Genomic DNA, 24,594 nt, shown 5'->3' with positions numbered 1-24,594 from the left:
CTTACATCGCAAACGTTTGGATGATCAGGCGAGTCCTTGAGAGATCTTTTTTCCTCTTCTTGAGAAACAAGAGAGAGAAAGAGAAGTGTTTGAACAGAGTAGGGGGGAGGAGGAGGAGAAGGAGGAGGAGGAAGAGGAGGAGAAGGAACGGGGGAAAAAGCTTTTAATTCTTCCAGTCTTGTAAGATGTTCCCCACCTGGTCCAACACGCAGCCTCGTTTAACCACACATGCACACGGGCGCGCGCGCGCACGACCGCGCGCGCATACACACACAACCTTGAAAATCAATCCAATGAACCACCAGGATCTCTGTGGTGGCGCTGGTGGCAGCGGCGGCGGTGGCGGTGTGTGTCCCTAAGCGTGCAGCAGGCGCAAGTGCCCGTGCTGCTGGTCGGATTAAAAGTAAGCGGACTCGTCCTGAGAGCGTCCAGGAAGGAAGTGACAGGAGGCGAATGGGGAAAGCACAGCTCACGGGCTTTGTAACATCACGGATCGCAGGAAGGAGGGGAGGGGGAAAGAGAAGAGAGGCAGGGAAGGGAGGATTCAAAAACTCCACGCCCGGCGAGGCTTCTCTTCCTTCTGCCTTCCCTCCTCTTCTCCTCCTCTTTTTTTTTCCTCCCTCTTTTCTCTTCTCTCTCTCTCCCACAATCCCAAACGAAGGACTCTCTCTTGCTGAGCTGGAGAAATAATCAGTTTCACTCCTGAAAAAAGGGGGCGGGATCACATCCCGAACGCGTTTTAATAAAACAAACAGAGCGCAGAAAGCGACCAGCTCAGAGCAGAGGCGGTGGCAAAGATCCCTCTCTCTCTCTCTCCCCCCCACACCGTCTTTCCCTCTCTCTTTCCGCCTTCCGTGCCCCTCTCTAGTCTCAACGAGATTGATAAATTACTCCACTACCCTACTTTAATTATGTATATGGTATGCAGAATAAATCACCCAACATCAGGCACCTCAATCAAGCACTTTTTAAATGATAATTGCATCTGGGCTGAATCAATCTTGCCATGCCTGACATTTTGCTAATTTTAGTTTTTTACCGCCGGGGGTGGGGGTGGGAGGGTGGGAAGAGCGAAGGGAGGGCTGGTTAGCGGTTTAGGAGAGTTGGCAAAACGACGTATGCCTTGGAGCGACCCTAATGACAATCCGGTATTATTACACGCATTCATAGCGACCGCGGCAATAAGGCGAGGAATCACATCGCGCTCGCTCTCCCCTTCCCCCCCTCCCCATGGGAGAGACGGTGGGAGCCTTTTTAAAAAAAATGGGCTGGGGGAGAGAGGGCAAGGTTGCTGCCGGAACCAGGCTAAGTAGGTCTTCTTGACCAGAAACCCGAGGCGGGGAGAGGGGGGGTTGCTTAAGAGAAAGGGAACCCGAGTTCTTCCAGCGGAGATCTTTTCAGAAAGGCTTTTCGGATGCTCGCCGGAGATCTGGGCGAAGAAGGGGCTTTTGCTCAAGCCTTGGTCATTTTGGGCAACTCGTTTTGCGCGAGCCCCACTGTTTCTTTCCGCTTCAACTCAATGTAGCCGCGAAATCCACGGACCGATCGGAAAGCGGCGCTGCGAGAGCCAAGCGGCGCGGTCCGTTCGGGACGGCCTGCCAGCCAACTCCTCCGGCCGAAGCGGACTGCGGGTCGGGAGAGGGGGTGGGGGAACGGGAAAATGGGGAGCCTGCGCCGTTCTCGGCGGGGAAACGGACGAAGGAGGCCGCCGACTTCCACCAGGGAGGCTGGGTCAGCGCTATCGGGCCAACTTTCGAGGCACTTTGGAAACATTCCCCCCACTCCCCCCGCCCCAGGAATCTGGCAGCGATGAGATGCAAGACAGGCAGCGGGTGTGGCTCCCACTCCTTTTCTTTTCTTTTTTTTAATCATGGCCGTTGACATTTCCTTTCTCCTCCCTTTTTGCCTCCATCTCTTTTCTGCACCTTTCTTAAGGCTCTGGGTCTGCAAATCGGCTCCTTTTAGTTTTCGTTCGGCTTCAGCCTCGAAGCGCGAGGCTCTCAGCCCACACTCCGAGGCTAAACTTTTGAAGGCGAGGATGGAGAGAAGAAAGTCAGATAAAGGCAACTGCCCAGCTCGGCAAGGAACACAGTAGTACTCTAGCTAAAATTACCGACCCTTTCTTTTTTCCTGCCTGATTCCCGACTTTTAGGCGCTCTTTTGCGCGGGTATGCTTTTGCTAGTAAGAGTGCGCGTATCTTCCGCATAATCGCTTTGCTTTCAGAAAGTCTGCCGTGCCAACTCACCGCTTCAGCATCACGCGGGAGTAGTCCCAAAAGCGAGAGTAGCCTTCGCTTTGTCACCGCAGGCTGCAATCCTACACGCGCCTTTCCTTGGAAGTACTCTAAAGCCCCTTTTAGATTGACACGAAGTGACCTTCCAGAAAAGGGATGGTCCTAGGGCCCTAATCCATTAAACTTTACAAGTCTTCAGTTCTGCTTTAGGGTTGTTTTTGTTTTTGTGAACATTTGCGGCTTGCCATTTATACACCCATGGGAAAAGGTGGGGGATCAATACATAAAAGATTATTGTTTCCCTTAATACAAAGACAATAATTTTAAGGATGATGCCATCCATTACAAACGGATGTTCTTCTATTATTATTACTTACAGCAACTATGTTACTGTATCCTGGAACTTTGCCCTTCTTCAGAAGGTTGGGCAAAATGTAAATCACCAACTTGGGGGTCAAGCAAAATAGGGGACTAGTGAACAAAAACCCAATTACTTTGCATCCTATTTCCTACCTATCTAGGAACATTTTCTTCTTTACTCTCACTCTTTTGTTTGTGCTTTCTCCTGAAGAAGAATTTTAGAGAATTTGGATGTGTTTTCACTGTGTTATGAGGCATTTCAGTTAGTCCTACAATCTTTCAATTGCTGAAATTAAGATATTGACCTAATATGGATTCTAGAATGGCCAACATGACTACCTTGGCTTTTAGTATAATCCTACTTTCTCTTTCATTCCTTTTTCTTCAGCTATCAGTGAACCCTTCTGCACAATTCTTTTGCAACTTTGGGGAGAAATTAAGTTCTTGTAATCAAATATTCCAGGGCCAGGGTAAAGCAATTCCATTTTTAAAAAACGCACAATCTCTGAGAGGAAAGGTAGGAATTATTTAAAAAGGAGAGTGGAAGCAAGGCTATTCTTCATCAGTTAAATGAGGGGATTCTCATATATGTGCAAAAATGATTCTGTGCTGTTAAAACACTGAAAATTTCTCAACCCAGCTGCAGAAAGCTCTGACATTTCATTTGTGTTGAAGCCAAGTAAAGCATATTCATTTTCCTGATGCATTTCATGAACTAATGAAATTTTCTACCAGTTGTAGTAATCTGGTCATAGTAAAATTGCAGAGCACAAGACATGGCAGTTCCTCCAGAATTAAGATGGGGTTACTTTGTCCATTTATAAATCCAATAAAATCAATATTGCTCAATCATTTCTTTTGGATGACTAGATTGCGGAGGATGAAAGTTTTACGATATTGGAATGATTTACAATCTTATAAAGTAAACTTCTCTGATAAACTTCATTAGTACTAAGTTCTTCACAAGGATTACATAAATACAATATATTCAAGTACCATTGAAGTATATTCTGTACTACATTCTTTAAATCAGATTTCTAAAGCTTTGTATAGCCCCAGTACATAGATGGCACTACAGATACTATAAGGGAGAATTAAATTAAGCCTTTAGATAAATCGTTGAATGAAAGGAAATCTCTGAAGACCAATCCTTTGTTTTATGATTATGATTTCAAGTACTTTTTTCCTGCAACATTTTTTACGATTTTCATCCTATACTGTCTTTTTGTGTTATAAAGCATGGGGCGTCCACAGGATAGGATCATAAAAGTCAAGCTAGCAGTTGCAATTGTGCAGCCAATGCTGTCATCATTCCTACTATGATGTCATTCCTACTATCAAGGAGCTTTGTTAAATCATTATGCAGTAATGCAGACCGTGGTGGGTGTCTTGTGTTCAGATTCAGTGCACTGATCCAGAATTCAGATGGAATGGGTAATGTCTCAGTTATTCTGTCTTATTAAAAAGAGTGTGATTGATGAAGTGGTTAGAAAGCAGGATAGCTAGTCCTGCCTTGGGTATTAAACCACAGGTGATTCTGAGTTAGTCTCTTTCTTTTATCCCAAGGATAGAGGTAATCCAAAAATATTGCCATAAAAACTATTTGGGACTTGTCCATGTAAGACCATAAATTAAGAATGAATTGAATGTACCAAAGAAAAAAGTGACTATATCCTAAGTATGCTTAAATATAAATATTTATATGTTTTAAACATTGTTCATTTTGTTTTTCCTTTATATATTTATTTGTATTTTTATTCTTTCCTTTATTTTCCATTTTGAAAAAATAAAATGGATACAGACAGATATGTGACCTTCCAGAATTGAGGTGACAGAGATGAAACAAGTACAGAATCATTTATATTATTTAAATGCAAAAAGTTTTGTGTCCTTTTGACAGTGTACTTCAGAAAACAAAATCAAAGTAGAACAATATATTAAGAAGACATTTACATATTTTATTCATTATGGGGTGGACTTGCCATTCTATTGTTTCCACAGTCAGAGCACAGTTTCCTGCTAGCAAAGATATAACACATGAAAAGAGACCCTAAAATTATTTCAGTAACTGATTGGCATTTTCAGAAGTTTTTACTGAAAATTTGTATTTTAAGTTTATTTGCACATTAGGAACAGTGAAACAGTGATGAAAACAATGGAGAAATCTAGGAGCTTCTGAAACCATAGAATTGCATAGCATCATCACTACAGTTCTGGTCTAAGAATAATGGCTATACACTCTTATTTGCACAGGTGCTGCAATCTACATCAATCAAAAAGATACCACTTAATGAATCCCAATAAGATGTGATATTTTGCCTTTTGAAAAGTATTATGTTTTACATGAACTAGATTTGATCTGAAATGACTGTTTACACATGGAAGTAGTAATATATGCCTCAGACATGGAATATTGTAAGAACTGATCAATGCATACATGCTTATAAACATGCCTTAACCACATTTCTTCAGCCATGGAGAATTTAATAGAACATGCCTAGATATTTGCAATCAGAATGAAGCTCCATTGTTTTTAGTGGGGCTTTTTTTGGTAACAGTTTTCATTTTTAATTATGCTCTTAAATCTCTTTTGTTTTGATTCACAGATCTTAAAATCTCCTAAACGTTGTTGACTCATACCTATTATTTTCTCCCATCAACCTGATAATAGACCTTAAAACAGATGACTATGGTTTGATTAGAGAATGCATATTGTAAGAAAACAATTTTGAAAGCCTGATTAGGGTATATACCTCTCTATTCTCATACCAAAGAAAATCAAGGCAGGAAAATCTTGAGTTTCCTTCTTATTCTTTCCTCCCTTTCAGGACTGAGCTGCTATTGACAGTATGTAATAACTGTTACATTCCTTCTTCAATACCACCTCCATAGTCCTCTTCAAGATGCCACATTTTTAATAGTATATAATGTTACAAAAAGTAGCATGTATATTGTAGACCTTGTAGAGATCATGTAAATAACAACAAGGTGGGCTAAAGTAAACAAAATTTAGGAGCTGGCTTCATATGCTACATTGTTTAAGGCTCAATTTTTATTTATATAATGAGGATGTGATTGTTGAAGTTTTTAGCCCCATGCTGGTAAATAAAACAAAGGTGGGGATTTCAAATACTGCTTCAATCATAATCACCACCTCATTTCACCCTATGGGAATTATAATTCAGCAATCTAACTCCTGTTAGGCACTTTATATTATACAGTACAGCAGTTTTTATACAGTTCTAAAATGTTCCAAAAACTTCTTAAAGTTTTCAAATTAGGATTATTTCAAATCGGGGTGTTTAAAAGTAGTACTGTACAGCAATACTAAATTCTAGCCAATATCTTTCTTTGTACAAAAATTTCAGGGAAATGGTGAAACGAAAAACAAAGTTCTCAGGACAGAGAAAAGGTTAGTGTGGCTTTGATTTTATAGCCTGGAATAAGAAAATGACAGCATCAAAATAAATGCAAATTCTATGGATTCATATATCACAGGGGTAGTCAACCTTTTTATACCTACCGCCCACTTTTGTATCTCTGTTAGTAGTAAAATTTTCTAACCGCCTACCGGTTCCATAGTAATGCACAGTGTATTGTTGTCTGTGCATGCCTCTCGCGCATCGTGGATTGGGTTTGGGGTGGGTGGGTGCCGGCTACCAGCTCTGCTTGTCTGTTACAGCTGGGTGGTGTGGGGGGAGATGCGTGAGCTATTCTGGGATGAGGCTCTTCTGTTTGTGGTCACACTATAGCGCCATTTAGTTTCACTTACAGAACATGAACTAAACTTAGGCGCGGGTGACCCAAATAGTATATTTTCAGAAATTTAAATTGTCACAGGGAATTTTATGAAAACCTAATGAAAATGTTTTTAAATAATGCTATGAAAATTTTTTAAAAAGTCAATTAAATTAAAAAAAAGGAAAGTGCTTCAGTATTGGACAAAACCCCTACTTCCCACCATGACAGCTGGAACGCCCACTAGTGGGCGGTAGGGACCAGGTTGACAACCACTGATATATCATATGCATTGTCTCTATATTTACAATATTTATACATCCATACATCCATACATACTTACATAGATACATATCCTTCATATCAAGCTATAATCCTGTATTTCATGTACATGCACATACAAATTTCTTGGTAAAAGTTTGGAAGTGTTTTCTACAGCCTTCATCCAGGATAGGGTTTTTTTATTTTTTATTTTAAATTTCCTGTGACGATATTAGTTTACAGCCTTTGAATTTCCCAACATTTCCCATTCAAATGCTAATAAAGCCTCAATTTGCTTACCTTCTGATCCAGATAAGATCAACTAGGTGCATCTTAGTATTCATTATTAGAATGATTCTTTAAATAGTCATGATTTTATATTAAGACTATACTCAGCAGTCAATGGCAATATTTTTCAGTCAAAGAAAAGATCCTCAAGGCAATGATAAGGTGTGCTACTGTTTTGTTTTGTTGGGGGGGAAAAACAGTTCCAATTCCTTGTAGACAAACTGTAGAAGCCAAATACTATAGCTTCTTTAATTCTCAAAACTCAGTAGAAAACATTTTAGTGAACAAATAAAAATAACTCTTACAACACCTGTGGAATCTTCCTGTGTCATTTAGAATTTGGTATAATTTACATTGAAATGTTACCTCCAGACCATATTTTTAAAACATGTGTTACAAACAGCCAATAATTGGCAGCAAATCCCCTCTGGATTCTTTCCAAAGAGGTAAGATTAAAGGTTCCTGTTAGGCACAGGCCTGCTGGCAACAGGAAACAGAAATTTTTTACTGTTTCCCAGCCTTCCACCTGAAACTTACATCTGACTTTTTTTTTTAAAAAAAGCACAACAGGAGGTGTAATTATTGGAATAATCAACCCTTCTATAACCTTACTGAAGGGCTGAGGTATAGCCAAGTGTCTGTTTCCCTTACGAATATGATTATTTCATGGTGAGCTCAGTTAACATCCTCTTTCAGTAATTACCCAAGTTGTTTCTCATTTTAGAATGATAGTCAAATATTTAATTCTTTAACAGTAATGAGCCTGTCAATTTACACTGTAAAAATGACGTTTAAATTGCAGAGAGCCAAGGTTATGTTGAAAATAGCCCCACAGTTTATGCATCCTAACCCTGGGTGCTATGGTTTCCATTTTCCATCCAGGTCCAGTTCCACCCTACTACTTTTCTTCTTACTCTACTTCAGTGTTGTTCAACCTTCACAACTTTAAGACATGTGGACCTCAACTCCAGTGTTGGCTGGATAATTTTGGAAATTGAAGTTCACACATCTTAAAAGTTGTCAAGGTTGGTAAACACTGCTTTTATTTCATCAAATCCATCCCATCTTTAAAAAGTGGTGAAAACTGTTCACCACTGTTTAAAAACTGCTGAAACAGTTCTCATATCTGCCTGCTTTTAAGCATGATCCAAAGCTTTTGATACAGCTTTTATAGTGAGCTTTATAACTCTCTCTTTCTCTCTCGCTCACACATAGAATTAATTGGGGTAGGTGTCAGAGTAACCTATTCTTAAAAAAATCAAGGCTAGAGATTAATAACCCCTCCAGATCAACAATACTTTATTTGTTCTCCCACTTATTCAGAACATTTATTTCAATCCATATTACTTTTATAATTTCATATAACATGTAAATTCCCAGAATCTCATTATAATAGGATATAGATTCCAGAAGGGTAATTTAAATATTTCACAGTCCACAGGGGAGAAAGAAAATGTATGTAATTTCTTGGAAATGAATTAATTGTAAAATATATTTTCAAAGCTAGGTGCTGAAAAGTGACACCTGAATATAAATTGCATGCCACATTTAAAATGGTATAATGTACAGTAAGTTGTGATTATAGAAAGTCTTTGTCATTAGTCTACCTTTTAGTAGGGTTTATCCTACGCTTTAACTTAAAAAAATGTAGAGAAAGAAACTAATAAACAGAGCTTTCTTGAAATATTGAATGATGTAAATGAAAAAAGAATATAGCACTTACCACGTCCACTCTCTTTATTTTGAAAGTCATTTGCTTTACTTAATCTGTTCCATGGTAGTTACTTCACAGTTTACAACTCTTAGTCGGCACCTTGAATGTTTAAAAGCATAACAGTAAGAGATTATTAAAATACAGGTCTCTTATTAGTGAAGCAATTTGTATGAAAACCTTTGAAAATAACTCCTGTTATGCTTTAGGCAAATAGCTGCTATCACTTAGAAACTACATATTAGGAACAAGTTTTAAGATCAACCGTTTTTAGTAAATTCCATCTGAATTCTGTCTTTGAAATGCTGAATTATAATAATAGTGAACCAAGTCTTACACCAGGTCTAGAATACCAGACTGAAATACATGCAAATATAAGATATGCTCAATATAAAATTTTATGGTTGGTATAATTTTTAAAAGTTTTAGCTTTCTCAATAAATGTATATACTTATTTCCTGACTTATTCATCATGCTGAATAAATTAAACTCAAATTATTATGGCACTATTGCAGATTGTATATTTAATAGAAAAAATGTTGAAAAGATGGCTTTATGTCAGCATAGTATCTTATTACAACTACTATTATCATTACCTGTCCAAATTTTTACTTGCGCACTAATATATGCTTTAAAAAAAAATTGTGCATTATCGGGATAAAATAAATCCTGTGTGATGAGTCTTAACAGCAGATACTAATATATTAATATAAAATTAATCTTGATCCACTGTGAGATATCTTGATGAATTTCTGTAGAAAATAGTGAGTTACAAAAACAACAATAGACAAATGAGAGGTGATGCTTTCTAATGCTCTCCTCACTTCTATATTTTGATTAATTGTTTATATGCCATCAGTTTGTTATTGATTCTTAGCAACCACATAGATCAGGGGTTGCAGACACCTGCAGTGTCACATTGTCATGTGACGTATCACAACTTTTTCACCAGGGGTGGGCGTGGCCAGCACGTTATGCATCCAGTCCACAGTACGCGAGTTTGACACCCCTGACATAGATTTTTGTTATTTGTTCCAACCTCCAAGTTCAAAAGTGTCAATACTTTTTTTTATCCTTCATTCTTTTATTCTTCAAAGTCCACTACTGTACTTGTATATAGCAGGGGTCTCCAACCTTGGCAACTTTAAGCCTGGAGCTGGCTGGGGTATTCTGGGAGTTGAAGTCCTCCAGGCTTAAAGTTGCCAAGGTTGGAGAACCCTGGTATATAGGATATTGCTTTTTAATACCTTGCTAGATGGTAAGCCTTTATATTTTGTAATAGGCTCTACTAGATCAGTTTAGAATTCTGGTTCTCCTTGGGCTATAGTCTATTGCTGCAGATTCTGTGTCTTCTATGGGTATAGAATTGGCTCCAATAAAAATGTAGACAGCTAATGATAAAAGTAACAATAGCAATAGCACTTAGCATTATATACCGCTTCATAGTACCTTACAGCACTCTCTAAGCAGTTTACAGAATCAGCATATTATTCCCAACAATCCGGGTCCTCATTTTACCAACTTTGGAAGGATGGAAGGCTGAATTAACCTTATGCTGATCAGGATCGAATTCTTGGCAGTGAGCAGTCAGCCTGCAATACTACATTCTAACCACTGCACGAATATGGCTCAAGTAGTATAGTAGTAATAAGGTACCATACTGACTAAAGCCATCTTTTCAATATCTTTTCAATCTATTAAATGAATAACCCCCTCCCTCACTTACAAATTTATATAGCTTATACCCAATACTGAAAAAATGAGAAGTATTTCTGATGAATAGCTTGTGTGACCAATAACAGTTCCAAATTACTCCTTGCTGTCTAAAGGCTGGGAGAAGCACTCTTTAACAGTTTAAATATCAGCAAAATAGAAGAGGAAAAAAACAATTTGAGAAGATTTTATTGTAAAACTTTTGTGTAGCTCATACCTTATAACTACAGTATATAATGACTAAGCAACTGATATTATTAAATGACTATTACTTCCTCTCATACTAACTGATTTTCATATGACACGCCTAAACATTTGTAAATAAACTGTCTAATACGAACAGCATAGTGAGTCTCTATTACTCTTTTTGTAAAGGAACTGGGGGAAATGGAAAGAACGTGAACACCTCAACACATGCAATATACAGATTTTATTCATGCTGTACTAAGTTTCTAACAATTCAAATTCATGCATTGATTTATAAGTTCTACTATGTCCCATGTTTTACTCACAGGTAATAATGACTATCTTGCACCCTGACCTTTTTTTTTTTTTTTTTGCTATTTCTGATATCTTCCTCCTCCATCTGTGAGACCATTTTAAAGGCTTGCAAATTAACAAATTTCTCATACATTTGATACAGCTCTACAGGTACAACATATGTACAGGCATTTTCATAGAATGATTGGTCTCTCAAATGTTTGGCTATGCAGAGTCCTCTGAGTTTATTTTGGAAGACCAAGATGGTTTAGTTTTCTCTTTAATGGGCATTGTGCTTGACACACATTAACAAAGATTTGTTTCATTAAGGCAAAAAATAAGGGTATGTTTCAAAGGGAAAAAGCAGCATTCTGAAATGTAAAAATCTAGAGAAATTCAGAATTGGGTGGCTGTGTTGGAAAATACTGTCATTTAGAATGAATCAGGGACAATTTTTAAGGTTGTTGCAATCCTGTGCACATTTTCCTTACATTTTTTTTCACTGAACATTATGGAATTTACTCAGAATAAATATAAATAGGATTAGATTGTATAAGTAGAAAACGTAAGAAAAAAGTTTTGTGTATTTAAGAAAGTGAGCACTCATAAACATCAAATACAAGTTCTGAGTCTGTCAAAAGGCCTAAGTAGACAAATGCATCTTTCAGAAACAGGAGAATGTCAGAGTGTCGCATTTGTGCATACTGAAGAAAAAGTACCCATTTTGTCCCTGGAGAAGCATATTATGTCTGCTGTATGTAAGTGCACCTGCTTGGATCAATTTATAAATAGAGCAGCTTCCCCAACTTAATACCAGGCAGAAGGTCTTATTAGGACTGCAAGTCCCAGAATTCCTCACCTACCATGACTGTTTGGGATTCTGGGAGCTGCGGTCCCAGTTGGCAGGCATCAGGTAGGGGAAGATTTGAGTTAATGGAATTACACCTCAACCCTCCACATATTATGAGGAGGAGCATACCGCCTCCAATGAAGTCAACTTGCCGGCCATCTAAGCCCGTCACTTCTGACACTTTGAGGCTAGACTTTTCGCAGCGCTGCCAAGGAAGTGCCAGGGGCTATGAAGCAGGGAACATCCGCCTGACGAGCCTGCGCGCTCTGCCACTGAGCGACGCCCCCTCCCTGAGAACTCCCAGGCAAATGTTAATAATAGCAGAGCAGACAGAAATTCGAGAGGCGAAATATTTTCCCAGTATGGAAAGATTTTGAGGGGAGGGGGAAAAAAAAACTTCCGTTCCTGACATTCTAACGCCACTAGGTTAAAAAACATAGGAACCTTGCCAGAAAAGCAGCGAGGGAAACGGCGACGGCAACCTTGCGCATTTCACTTTACCAGTTCGCAGTAATCAGATACGATTTCCCTGAACAGTTCATCATTCCCCGCCCCACCCCCAACTCCACTTATCCCGATTTAGAAGCTGTCCATTTAAAACCAGAAAAATAAACAGGTACCGCAAAGAAGGCGGGTGGGGTGAGGCGGGGTGAGGGCGAGAGAGAGAAAGAGATGTTCCGAGGGCTGTTTGGCTTCAAAGCAAATCATAAAAGGAGCCGAGAAAGTTCTGTACCTTCTGGAATTTGAACACCCACCGGTTTAATTCAAAAGGAATCTCTCTGGACTCCCTAAAGACCAGTATATTGAATTATCTCATAAACTTCCGTGGATGGCAGCCCACTTCCAGAACTACTGGCTCCACCCGCCCACAACCAAAGCCGTCAAGGGAAGCAAGAACAAGGCTGCAATCTACGCAGGACCCTCGGCTTTTTAAAAGCGATCTCGCTCCCGCCGCCGTCCCCGAGCCAAAAAGCGTCGCTTCCTTCGGTCTTCGGGCCACTCTCAAGGACATCAAAAGAAATGCCGCCGCTGCCGCGCTTCAAAAGGCGGCTTTGCTTCAGTCGGCCAGGTCAGCCCCCGTCGCCCGCTTCGAGCTTTCTTCGCTGCGACCCAAGCCACGCGCTTGGCAGGCGGCCGGCGAGGGGAGCCCGGGAGGCAAGGGGGGCTTCGGCTGTTGTCTGGGCCGATTTGCTCCGCCCTTGATTCTTACTGCACTCAGGAGCGGCTCGGTTGAAAGGGTTAATTTGGGGAGCGGGTGGTGGGGAGGGGATCGTTGCGGACGTTCACGCCGCTTCGAAAGAAGTCGCGCGCTTTGGAACCGCGTGGCTCCAGGGGAAAAAAAAAAGCTTCGCTCAAATCTCAGCCAGCCACACCAGCTTTTGAGTCTCCCGCAGGCGCTCTCTCTCTTTCAGAGACTCCCACGGCATAGGTCGGGTCTTTCGGCTTCCAGGGCAACGGAAGCTCTTAGACAGGACGAAATAAGCAGGATTTGAGGGGGATATAAAAGCAGCACACGAATGTACGGATTATCTGCTTGGCCGTTGGCACTGAGTGGATTCATCCAGTTAGACAGGGGCTTTGGGCAGCTCTTTGGGTGCCCTTTCCTAATCGTCCATATGTTTCAGGCATGCCTTTAAACACAAGGCCTGGTTAAAAAAAAAAAAAAAGTATTTCTATTCTGTACCCAGAAGATACAATTCTGGTGTTTGTAGCAAAGGAAAAAAATCAAATCTCTCTCTCTGCCCTGGTTGGAAAGTGGATTTTCAGTCAGATCTGAATTATTTACCTGAGAGCAAAGTTAAACAATCCTCCCCTCTTCTTTAAAAAGGGTCCTTGGATGATATTTCTTCTTCAGGAGTCTATTCCCAGGAGTCTAAACAATTGGAGATTTTTTAATAAAGCAAACACAAAGCTCACAAAGCTCGCTTGACATATCATCAGGTGGCCATGTAATGAGTGGAAGGTCTATATGTGAAATTAGGAGAACCAGTATTTTCAGGGCAATGGCAAGGACTAATCCAATGAAGAATGCTAAATTTGGTGGCCCTATGTTCTTTCCAGTAGTTAAAAAAGAAAGCAAAATAATTCAAAACTGTGTGTGCATAATCTCCAATGATGTGATGCGCAACAGAGAAATTAAATAAATAGTAAGTAAGTAAGTAGTAAATAAATATTGCTACAATGTCCATTTCAGTAATATAGCCGGTGCCGAAGGCTTATTCTTCGATTTATTCAGGTCTAAAAGGCTCATTTTGAGAGAACCTGTTCTTGTTACTTTGTATTTATATCCTGCCATTATGCAGCTCATGGTGGCATGTAAAAGGCTCTCCTACCCACCACCCACCCATAACAACCCAGTGACGTAAATTGGCCTGAAAGACAGTGACTGGCCCAAAGTCACCCAATCAGCTTCAAGGACAGTCTAGAACTCCCAGTTTCTAGACCAGCATCTTAAACATTACACTATCCATTTCTTGACAGGTACATAACATAGCAATAGCAATAGCACTTAGACTTATATACAGCTTTATAGTGCTTTACAGCCCTCGCTAAATGGTTTACAGAGTCAGCATATTGTCTCCAACAATCTGGGTCCTCATTTTACCAACCTTGGAAGGTGGAAGAGTGAGTCAACCTTGAGCCGATCAGAATCGAACTCCTGGCAGTCAGTAGAATTAGCCTGCAATACTGCATTCTAAATACTGTGCTACCACAGCTCTGTATAATACATATATTATTTTAAGTGAAATATATGTCACATTTCTGAAACACAATGGAGAATGATCTGTCATATAGATTTTCTATATTATTAATGTTGTTTTGTATTTTGTTGTGGATTGCACCAGTAGAAGCTAAATCAATTTTGTTGTATATATGTACAATGAAAATAAGGGTTGTATAACTACTACTACTACTACTACTACTACTACTACTACTACTATTATTATTATTGACAAACATAGCTCTGAATTTGATCTTTCTTTGGGACTTAGCACACCACACAGATCTACCTGTCATGATCTGTTAATTATTATTTATGTTTTAGATTTTTCTGCTAACTTGACAGACTGTTGTTTATTCTAAAAACCATAATTAAACCATGATGTGGAGACCTAGTGAAAAATACCTATGCAACCATCAATGTGAGCCTCTGATCTAAAAAGACTTTCCTTTAACCATGCACGTATATGAGAAGAAAATGCAGTTGATACTTTCTTAGACACTTGTAGCCTCATAATGTGGAGCAGGGAGAGAGGCAATGGACCCAGAACGAAAATTAGACCGGAGCTTTCCTGAATTATAACTTTGCAACAGTTTGGCATTAAAAGGATAATAGCTTTAATATTACAGTGCCTCATAATATGCTGGATAATCACTGCCCAGCCTTTCTGATAACTAAAACTGTAAAATATAAGTCATCAGACGATGCAATAACATCCTTTGCCTTCTGGTACAGCTATCACCAATTATTGGAATAATTATGTAGCTCAAACTCCTTATTTTGGGAGGGGGAAGCTGCCACGTATTCCCATTTCCCTAAATCCTCTAATCAGGAACCCTGTCTTAGAACAAAGCACTACTGTAATAGCTTATATAAAGCTTACAAGAATGACTGCTGGAAAATATTTTAAGGCCACCACAGACAAATAAAAGATCTAGCAAAGACTTCTTCCTGGCTTGTTTTTGTTCTTAGCGAAAGGGGCAAAACCACACTATGATATATAAGAAAATGGCAATGGGAGGCAACAGATTGAAAGGATTTTCTAAATAGCTGCACTTTCTTTGAAAGGCCAAGTTGAACTGGAAAGGAGGAGTTATTCCTCACATGTCACTAGCTGTGCTGTGCTATGTCAGGAAAGAAAGATTGCCCTTTCCTGTTCTAGAGACAACAGGGTCTGCTTCAGAGGTAGGATTCAGCAGGTTCTGGAGAACCGGTAGCAGAAATTTTGAGTAGTTTGGAGAACCAGTAGGAAAAATTCTGACTGGCCCCACCCCCATCTATTCGCTGCCTCCCAAGTTTCAGGTAATCGGGAGGAAATGGAGATTTTACAGTGTCCGTCTCCTGCCATGCCCACCAAGCCATGCCACGCCCAGTAAGCCATACCCACAGAACCGGTAGTAAAAAAAATTGAAACCCACCACTGGTTTGTTTGCAAGTACAATATGAACCTGATCAAGGATTAAATCCTTGAAGATGTATGGTAGATGTTAAAACATAAGTTACACTGGTTACTCATAATATGATCCTTCCTCCCACTCTACCTACCTACCTACCTATATATCTTCTTACAATAAAAATAACAAAAATAGAAATTTTAAAAAATGCTACAGTAGGGAAACATCACTTGAAATATTTTCCAGAAAAGCTCAATTTTAAGAACTTTTTGAAAGCCATCAAGGAGGAGGTAAACTTGATCTCTGAGAAGAGATCATTTCACAATATTGGTGTTCAAAAGCAATACATTTTGGCTCTGGCTCTGCTTAATTCTGATAGAAGACACTAAAGCAGTTTGGAGAAGACAGACAGGTATATACCAAGCTATATACAGTACATTATACTCTAGGTTAAAGCCAGGACTTTAAATTGTACCCAGATCTGAATCAATAACCAGTACAGGACCCACAATATCAATATTTCACTGGATGCCAGTAAACACAAGGGCCTCTGTATTTTGGACTATTTATAATCTGCATAATCTTCAAAGGTGGCCACATTTAAACTACATTGCAGTAATCTATCTGAGTGATAAGAACATGAGGTATATGGGCCTCTGTGGCTCAGACTGGTAAGACAGTCTGTTATTAACAGCAGCTGCCTGCAATTACTGCAGGTTCAAGCCCCACCAGGCCCAAGGTTGACTCAGCCTTCCATCCTTTATAAGGTAGGTAAAATGAGGACCCAGATTTTTGGGGGCAATAATTTGACTTTGTATATAATATACAAATGGATGAAGACTATTGCTTGACATAGTGTAAGCCACCCTGAGTCTTCGGAGAAGGGCGGGATATAAATGCAAATAAATAATTAAAAATATATATAAATCAGTGTACCGGGCAAACCTGGACTGCGCTTAGGCCCCTATAGCCCTTGCTTCCATTTGATGTTCAAGCAGGAGCTGTGAGTTCAGAAGGATCCAAAATCAAGAATTTAGTCCTTAAAATGTAGTGCTTACATGTCCAGAGATAAACCTGGTATTGATGGAAAACACCGATGTACAAATAGCAACTGCTTAAGTTCAACTTCAGTTCCCTCCCATCCAGGTCCTTATAATTTTCAATCCCCAGAATGGATCATCAGCAGTATCTCCCCTATTGCTCAAATATCAGTGTGTGATTGAATATTGATGATACCACCCTATACTGTCAGTTGATCCCCAATGATTTCATATAGATGTTAAAGTGCAAGGGAGAAAGGACCAATTCCTGTAGTGTCCCAGTTGCCTTAGGCCAACCTCTCACACCCATCAAAACAGATTGGAACTGTCCATAAAGGAAAGAGCAAACCAAGTCCTAATCCCAATATTCCTAATCCCATAGGTGGTTTAATAAGATACTGTGGTTCAAAGTATCAAAAGCTGACTATTGTGAGATTGTGGCAGTATATAAATTCAATACATAAAGAAGCTCCTGATCTCTTCTCAGGTGAAATTCAAGATGCTGGTTATCATATTTAAAGATTACATGGCATGGAACCAGATTATGTGTAGTAGCTCCTCTTGATGAGAGTTTCTGCCCATTGCACTAAGCTAAATACGGTGGCATTGTCCAGGTCCCTCTCCTTTAAATATTGCCATCCAGTGCGACCTAGGAAGTGTGCTTTTCCTATCAGCATCACGTGTCCTATGGGGCACACTTTACCCCAATATCCAGCAGGCTTCTAATCTTTTAACCTTCCAAAAGGCCCATCTCTTATCCCAAGGATGAGTTATAACCTGAAGATGGTTTGTTGCTGGCATTGGGCAAGGATGGTCAAATTTCAGGATTTATGGTTTCTGGTGTGTTTTTATTTAATGTTGTCACAACCACTCCAAGTTGTGTTTCATAAGATGGGATGGTCATATAAATGAAATAATAAATTAATCTGGGAAGTAAGGCAGCATGCATAGAAAGAGTTTACAGGTCATCTTCAATTTAAGACAGTTCATTTAGTGATTGTTCAAAGTTACAACCGCAGTGAAAAAAATGACTTTTGACTGTTTGTCACATGTATAACTTGTTGCAGCATCCCCATGGTCACGTGATCAAAACTCAGACACTTGGTAACTGATTCACATTTAGGACAGTTGCAGTGCCCCAGGGTCATATGATCACCTTTTGCAACCTTCTGCCAAACAAAGTCAATTGGGAAGCCAGATTCACTTAACAATCACATCATTCTTAACAACTGCAGTGATTCACTTAACAACAATGGCAAAAAAGGTCATACAATGGGGCAAAAGTTCACTTAACAACTTTCTTGCTTAGCAACAGAAATTTTGGGCTTAATTGAGTTTGTAAGTTGAGGACTACCTGTACTTTAGCTCTGAATCCCGTATTGAGTACACTACATTTTTCTTTTCATTCTTGGAGGCCTTTCAGTATTAAACTGAGGGCACGAGATGGCTCTCTTCTCGTCATATGATTAAGTACACAGCTGCTACATTCAGATGAGTGGAATTTGAAAGGAGTCTGGCATAGAGACAGCATGTATAAGACCAGCCTACCTTTTTCATGAGGTGCTGTTTTATGGCAAAGTGCCGCTATGACTGGTACACAGCCCTGTTCAAGGGCTTGTTAAACCCACCGATTAATCCAACCAAGCAGACAGCTGTCTTTTAAAGCAGTATAAATTGCAAAACAAAATGCTGGTACTGTTCCCTGGTTTTGCAAGCAATAAAACTTTCAGTATCAAAATAAGTCACTCACTGGAGACCTTCAGTAGCAGTGCAGGGCCTGCAAGAAGCTGAACCCACTGTAAATAGACACTGGAAGAAAATTCCAGCAATGCAACAGGTTAAGCTACATGTTCAAGCAGTTGTGATACATACATTAGAATGTAAATGCCCAAAATTCCTACCAGTTATATAGGAAAAGGACTTCCAGTATTCTATGGGCAGAAGAATTGTAGAGGCAGCAGGAAAATGTGTGTTAGCTCATATGTAGAAAGATGGGAGGGAGTTGGGGACTTTTCTGTCAAGAAGGGTAAAACAAGCCTGCATTTGCTGACTTGCCAGGAATAGAATCATACTTCAGCTGTGCTACTATGAGTCCAAATGCTAAGCCAGTAAGGAACCCAGACATAATGCCTTCCTTTAACCTTGCATTTCCCACAACAGCATTCTAAGGCCTAAATTTAAATATGTGACATGGTAAATTAGAAATCATTAAAAAAAAAATCCAAACAGAAAAGCACCCTGCCGTACCATCCACAACATTAAGGCCACATGTCAGAACTGTATTTTAATATATAATTTCATTACTTTAGACTTTAACTGCGTTTGGCTAGCCGTGCAGTCTTTTTAATTATTATTATTTGTACTATTTTCTATGTAGTCATCAGGACTGGAGTTCAACTTTGATATTACTTGTGAGTGGATCAGTGAACAGAACAATCCTGTATTATTCAGGAGGTAATTTAATGGGATTTACTTCTCGGTAAGAAATGCTCTCTAATGTCTTGCTTGCTTGCTTAATGTCTTGCAAATAAACCACAACCTGCGTTCTTCACAAGTTGTACAACTGTCAGTTGTTTTCCAGGACTATGGGGAGTCAAGCAAATCAACAACCAATAGAAATATAATAGATAAAAATAGCAATTTCACTGTAGCTCTGTGCATCTCAGAATTACTCAGAAGTAATTTCCATTGTACTAAATGGTGCTTATTCCTAGACTGGAGTATTCAGGATTGGAACCCTTGTATCCCAAATAAATATTGCCTTTTCATAAATAGAAATAACCACAGCTCATGTACATATGGTTCCTTGTGTAAATAATTGGTTTAATCATTAAATAAACTCAGAAAATCCTGTGAATGTGATTCACAGCAACAGGATTGAAATAAAAAGGTGATGTTGACTCCAGTGAGATGTGGTTTCCCTCTCCCTGCCTGACGTTCCCCATCACTCTGATGCCATTTTTATCTTGCTTTCTGAATTCCCCACTATCTGCAGATTTTTCCTTCACTTCTTTTGGGTAAGCAAGAGAAAGAGGACATCAGTCTACGCAGGGGTGGGCTTCAAAATTTTTAGCAAGGGGTTCTCTGCCCGGTTGGTGGGCATGGCCTAGTTGGCCTCCTGCATCGGGGTGGGGAGGGGTGCCCTCCCCAGGCTCCAGAGGCTCTCCTCGAGCTTTTGGGAGAGTGAAAACAACCTCCCAGGCTCCAGAGGCCATCTGGAGGTGGGAAACACGCCCGTTTCCGGCCTTTCCAAACTTCCAGTAGGCCCATTTTTCACCCTCCACGAGCCTCCGTGCATACCCTGCATTTACCTGCATCCAAAATGGGCCATGTGGGGACTCCTAGGAGGAGAGGGATGGGCGGGGCCAGCCAGGAGTGGGATTTGGGGGTTCTCTGAACTGCACAGAATCTTAGCTAGAGGTTCTCCTGAACCCTGCGAACCCCTAGCAGCCCACCCCGAGTGTAAGTCCTGTCTATTTTTTTCCTAAGTTCTATTCATCAAGGAAAATAGTTCCAGAAGAATAGTTAAGATAATGTTAGTGCTATGCTACCGAATACTTTGGTTTGTAGTTCTTTTAAGCTTTATTATTTCATCTGGACAAACGTTTATATATTTTCAGATGACTTGAGACATTTTCAAAGATTCCTGTGCTGCAGAATCATCAAAAATGTCTATGACTGAAATTCAAAAAGTATACATAATCCATTACCATGCTTGGAATAAAATGAAACTATGCTCCATGGTTATTATTAAAATTATGTGACTGAATGAGAATGAGACAGTTAAACTTGTACATTTTGTAGAGCTAACATTGACATAATAAAAATATTCTTATAATATGGATTCACCCCCCCTCACCCCATGATTAGCTGTTTTAAATGACAAATGATGCAGGAAAATTGCCATTTTCTTCATTTTAAAAACTTACATGGAACTGATTCTGGACCATACAGGGAATTTATATGCTTCTTTAAAGTGATGTTAAGAAAAGGAAAGCAAGAAGGAAAATATTGGTTCAAGTGTAAACCATTTTAATAATTCTTTATGGAGTGATTAATTTCCTAGACAGTCTCTTGAAATAATCTTCTAAAATATGAACAATTGTGGATTTTTGCATAGAGTCTTACTTTTATTGTTCTAAATTAAATGAGCAAAAGCAGCAAAGTTACAGATGTATTGCATATTTATTTATATTTTTTCTCTGAAGTCTGATCTTTTTTGTATATCACTGAGATTTTGAAAATAATTTGTTGCAGAAAACAGAATTAAGCAAGAGAGAGCAATTGTGCATGGTCTTCTCTTAGAGATTTTAGAAAGTATAACTTCATTTAATTAAGTAAAGCTATTCTGCTTTTTGCACAGAATAGAAAAAGGAAGGAAAGAAAGAACTCATTGTTTCAAAATCATATGACATCTTCTTGCCTTACTATGTTTAGAACAAAGAATTGCATATGTGTATATCCAGTGCATTTTAAATGCAGTTAAGGGCCATATTTTCACGCTCTCTAGAATACCTAACCCTGGACATTTGTTACCATTTAGGTTAAAGAAAAACATGTAGTGGAAAACTGAACTAAATTACCACTCATTATGTGTTTTAAAACTATAGAAATGGATGATAAAAATTCTACAGTCATATCTGGAAAGCCCAAAGAACTATTTTTAGAGAGAAAAAAAGTTATCTAACATGTAGTTTTTCAATATTTAAATTGGTGTGCTTTAAGAAATAGCCCAATGAAGATTCCATTGAGATGAATAGGACAAGCACAAGATGTCTTTTTATAAGGTTTGCCCCAAAGAAGTCCCATCCTGTAATGTCTTTTATCTTACTCAGTGTAGGATAATGAGCAGTGGGTTACAAACAAACAAACAAACAAAGCAGTGTGTTACAAAGAAATAAATATGCTTACTGCCAGAGTTTTAAGTGCAGACTATACTGCCTTATGGAATGGGACCTCAATATGTCCTCTGAGAAAATTTGCCATTATTAAGGTTCTACAATTCCACATGCATTCAGATAAAATTTAAGTTCCATTTACTGCTAAACATGTTATTGAGGAAGGACTTAGAATGGGCCATGGTATAGTACTATTATCTTATTAATTAAGATGAATTTTAAGTATTGATTAATATTTTAAAATGTAGACTGGGTTTATCTGGAATATGTTTTTTAAATTAATCTGCTAATATTTTATTATCACATTCTTAGAGTTTTATGTAGTATGGTAACAATGAGTAAAGTTAACAATTAGATTTAAGATTAAAAGTAAAAAAAATCTGGCAGTATGATTATGATTATGATGATCATGGTTATTTGTTATATAAAAGGTATTTGGTTTTTCAGGAGTAACAAAATAACTTTTTGGTAAGAGAAGAGAATTTCTATCAAGATTTAATAAAGATGCATCATATAAGCAACATTTGGATTCTTATATTCCATAAAAACTAAAACTTTTTGGAAAAACTACTGAAAGCTTAATATCCTAGTGACCATGTTATGAAATTGTTTGCTGGTATCTGGATTTCTATGACTTAATCCACCTTTTTCTTTCTTTACAACTTTATAGAATTGTTTTTCAAAATAGGGGATTTTTTTCCAGACAATATATTTATCCCAGTTTAGTAAGGAACATGGTACATTAAGGAGTTTTACAGAGCATTGCAGTCTTCTGCAATATGTTTCTTGGCTTTTATGCTGAAAGAAATATGTAAGCAATTGCAATAAACCCATAAAGCTTTAGTTCCTTTGAATATCCAGCTTTATAAATTACACTATCCTTTTCTCCAACAAAATTTGTACCATTGTTTAAAATTAGCAACCGTTAGTAATACTTCACAAATTTTAAAATATTATTACAAATGTCCTTGGCATTCTTCTGGAGCAGCTGCATGGTTTTAACAGATATCAAGACAAATCAGCTGTTCTCTATGTTTCACTAAAATAAGAAAAAGAAGTCAGAATGATGGCAAGAAAGATAACAAATTTCTTGCATGAAATAGGAACCATGGAAATCCGTTGGATTGGCATTCAAAAGTGTATTAAATCTGAGAAGAGTTGAGTCCTTGTCTTTTGAAAGCAATATCTTGCATAGGAAAATATGGAAATGTATTCTGTATGAAATGTCTTTAAAATAGTTGAACAATACTTCCTTAAAGAGTTGTCTAATACATGAACAATAATTCTGAATTTCTTAAGCGAATAACTTAATGTGCCAAATTAATGTCATAATTTATCTATCTGTTGTTCTGTGCTCTTTAAACTTGTGTGCCAGACAGTATGTCAGTATGGAATCTGGTTGTGAAAAGCAATTTCATATGTTCATTTTGCATAAAATATTAGTCTTGGACTAAAAAAAAAAAAAATCAAAACTTGATTACTTGTTTACAGAAATGCTTTCCATTTGTTTGACAGTTTGTAAGAACTGCTCTGAAGCATAGTTAAAAGCACAAGCTTGTGAAAATAGAAATTCATCATAAAAAATTCTGCTCCTCCCCAAATATGTCTTAGCATTTGATCTTTTTTCCCACGTCTTTGCTATAATTAAAATAAGATTGCCTTTTAAAATATTATTCTTTGCAAAATGCTTGGTAGTGTTAAGACATAAACAGTTGTGCACATTGAATCCTCTTTGCAACTAATACGAAAACACTATTATATTTCCACTCCCCCCCCCCAATAATCCAGCTTCTGCCTCTAGTAAAATAAGCAAAATTTGTTCGTGACTGCCTTTCACATTCTCTTTAAGGTAAATTAACTCCAGTGGCTGTATCAAAAGATAATTTCTATAGCATTTTACAGGTTGGACAAATTTAATGTAGGTATAAAACATGGCTGATGAAATGTAATTTATCTCTTTCACTAGTCACTTCAAAATTAAAAGCCATGTATTGTTCAGAAGTGGGGGATGCATTTTTCTTTCCTTTTTCTCCCAACTGAATTATTCTGCATGAGTGTGTATAAATGTCCTCAGCTATTTTGTCTTCACTGGCCCACCTGATCTTTAAAGTTGATCTTACTCATCAAAAAAAGTAACAGGCACCGAATTTACCTGGGCAAGTTTGCCCTGTCGAAGTAATTATTGGAAAACAGCACATTTCTCAACCTTCTCCATTGGGACATAAGATTTGTAGAAACTCACCCATTTTTGGTTACAGGCATGGTTTTATAAGGGAATTGTCAGGCTGAGAGCAAATAGGCATTAATATTATCTATCTATCTATCTAGTAAAAAGAAATTATGAAAACTCACCAGTGCCCTTCTTCTCCAGGAAGATGTCTCCTTCAGCACCTGCTGAGGGCTTTGTGGATTAAACTGACAGGTAAAAAATTCCTGTAGAATAAAGCCAGACCAGCTGGCTTTGAAGAGAAACCCCCCAGGTTGGGTCCTGTTTGCCTCACTCACCCTCTGCACCGAAGGCAGGAGCTTTTTCCCCTTCGCTGTTGACCTGTAAGATGCGTGATTTCCATGCACAAGTGTCTGGCAGGCCTGGGCCCACCTGCTCCTGTCACTCTGGAGTAAATTTAGCTGTAAAAGGTATCGCTGTCAACCAGACCTTTGTGAGTTCTGGCAAAAGAACACAGAATTACTGTGTCCACAAAGCATGCTGTACATTCAGTTGGGAAATATCAAATCAATAACGCTACTCAAAAATCACTCCTTTGGCAGATGAAAAATAAAAAAGTTCTTCTTTACATTAGCGTAAATATCTCATTTCCAAGCCTTAAAACAAGGCCGCAGTTTGTATTTTTAACTGCAGCTAGAATATAACTATCATCAGGCCTGGGAACCCCAGATTGATATG

The 24,594-nt window shown here is 38.7% G+C and overlaps 1 protein-coding gene across 10 annotated transcripts in view; it reads right to left on the bottom strand.

Moving 5' to 3' along the window:
• Positions 1-24,228, bottom strand: part of MEF2C (myocyte enhancer factor 2C) — a 204,210-nt gene extending 179,982 nt beyond the window's left edge. For 4 of the 10 annotated variants that reach the window (XM_058168396.1, XM_058168406.1, XM_058168403.1 and 1 more), the window contains exons 1-2: positions 24,042-24,225; positions 8,605-8,694 (exon numbers count right to left, since the gene is read on the bottom strand). The gene's annotated coding sequence lies outside the window, so the exon portion shown is untranslated. Of the gene's footprint in view, positions 1-5; positions 570-8,604; positions 8,695-24,041 lie in introns of those variants that run through there. The other 6 variants (XM_058168402.1, XM_058168405.1, XM_058168401.1 and 3 more) reach the window with 6 other exon arrangements.
• Between the last annotated feature and the right edge of the window lie 366 nt (positions 24,229-24,594).

The sequence above is a fragment of the Ahaetulla prasina genome, chromosome 2 (assembly GCF_028640845.1).
Source record: "Ahaetulla prasina isolate Xishuangbanna chromosome 2, ASM2864084v1, whole genome shotgun sequence".
In the NCBI taxonomy this organism is placed as follows: domain Eukaryota; kingdom Metazoa; phylum Chordata; class Lepidosauria; order Squamata; family Colubridae; genus Ahaetulla; species Ahaetulla prasina.
Note: the sequence above shows the minus strand (reverse complement) of the source record. Positions and strands in the feature narration are given on the sequence as shown.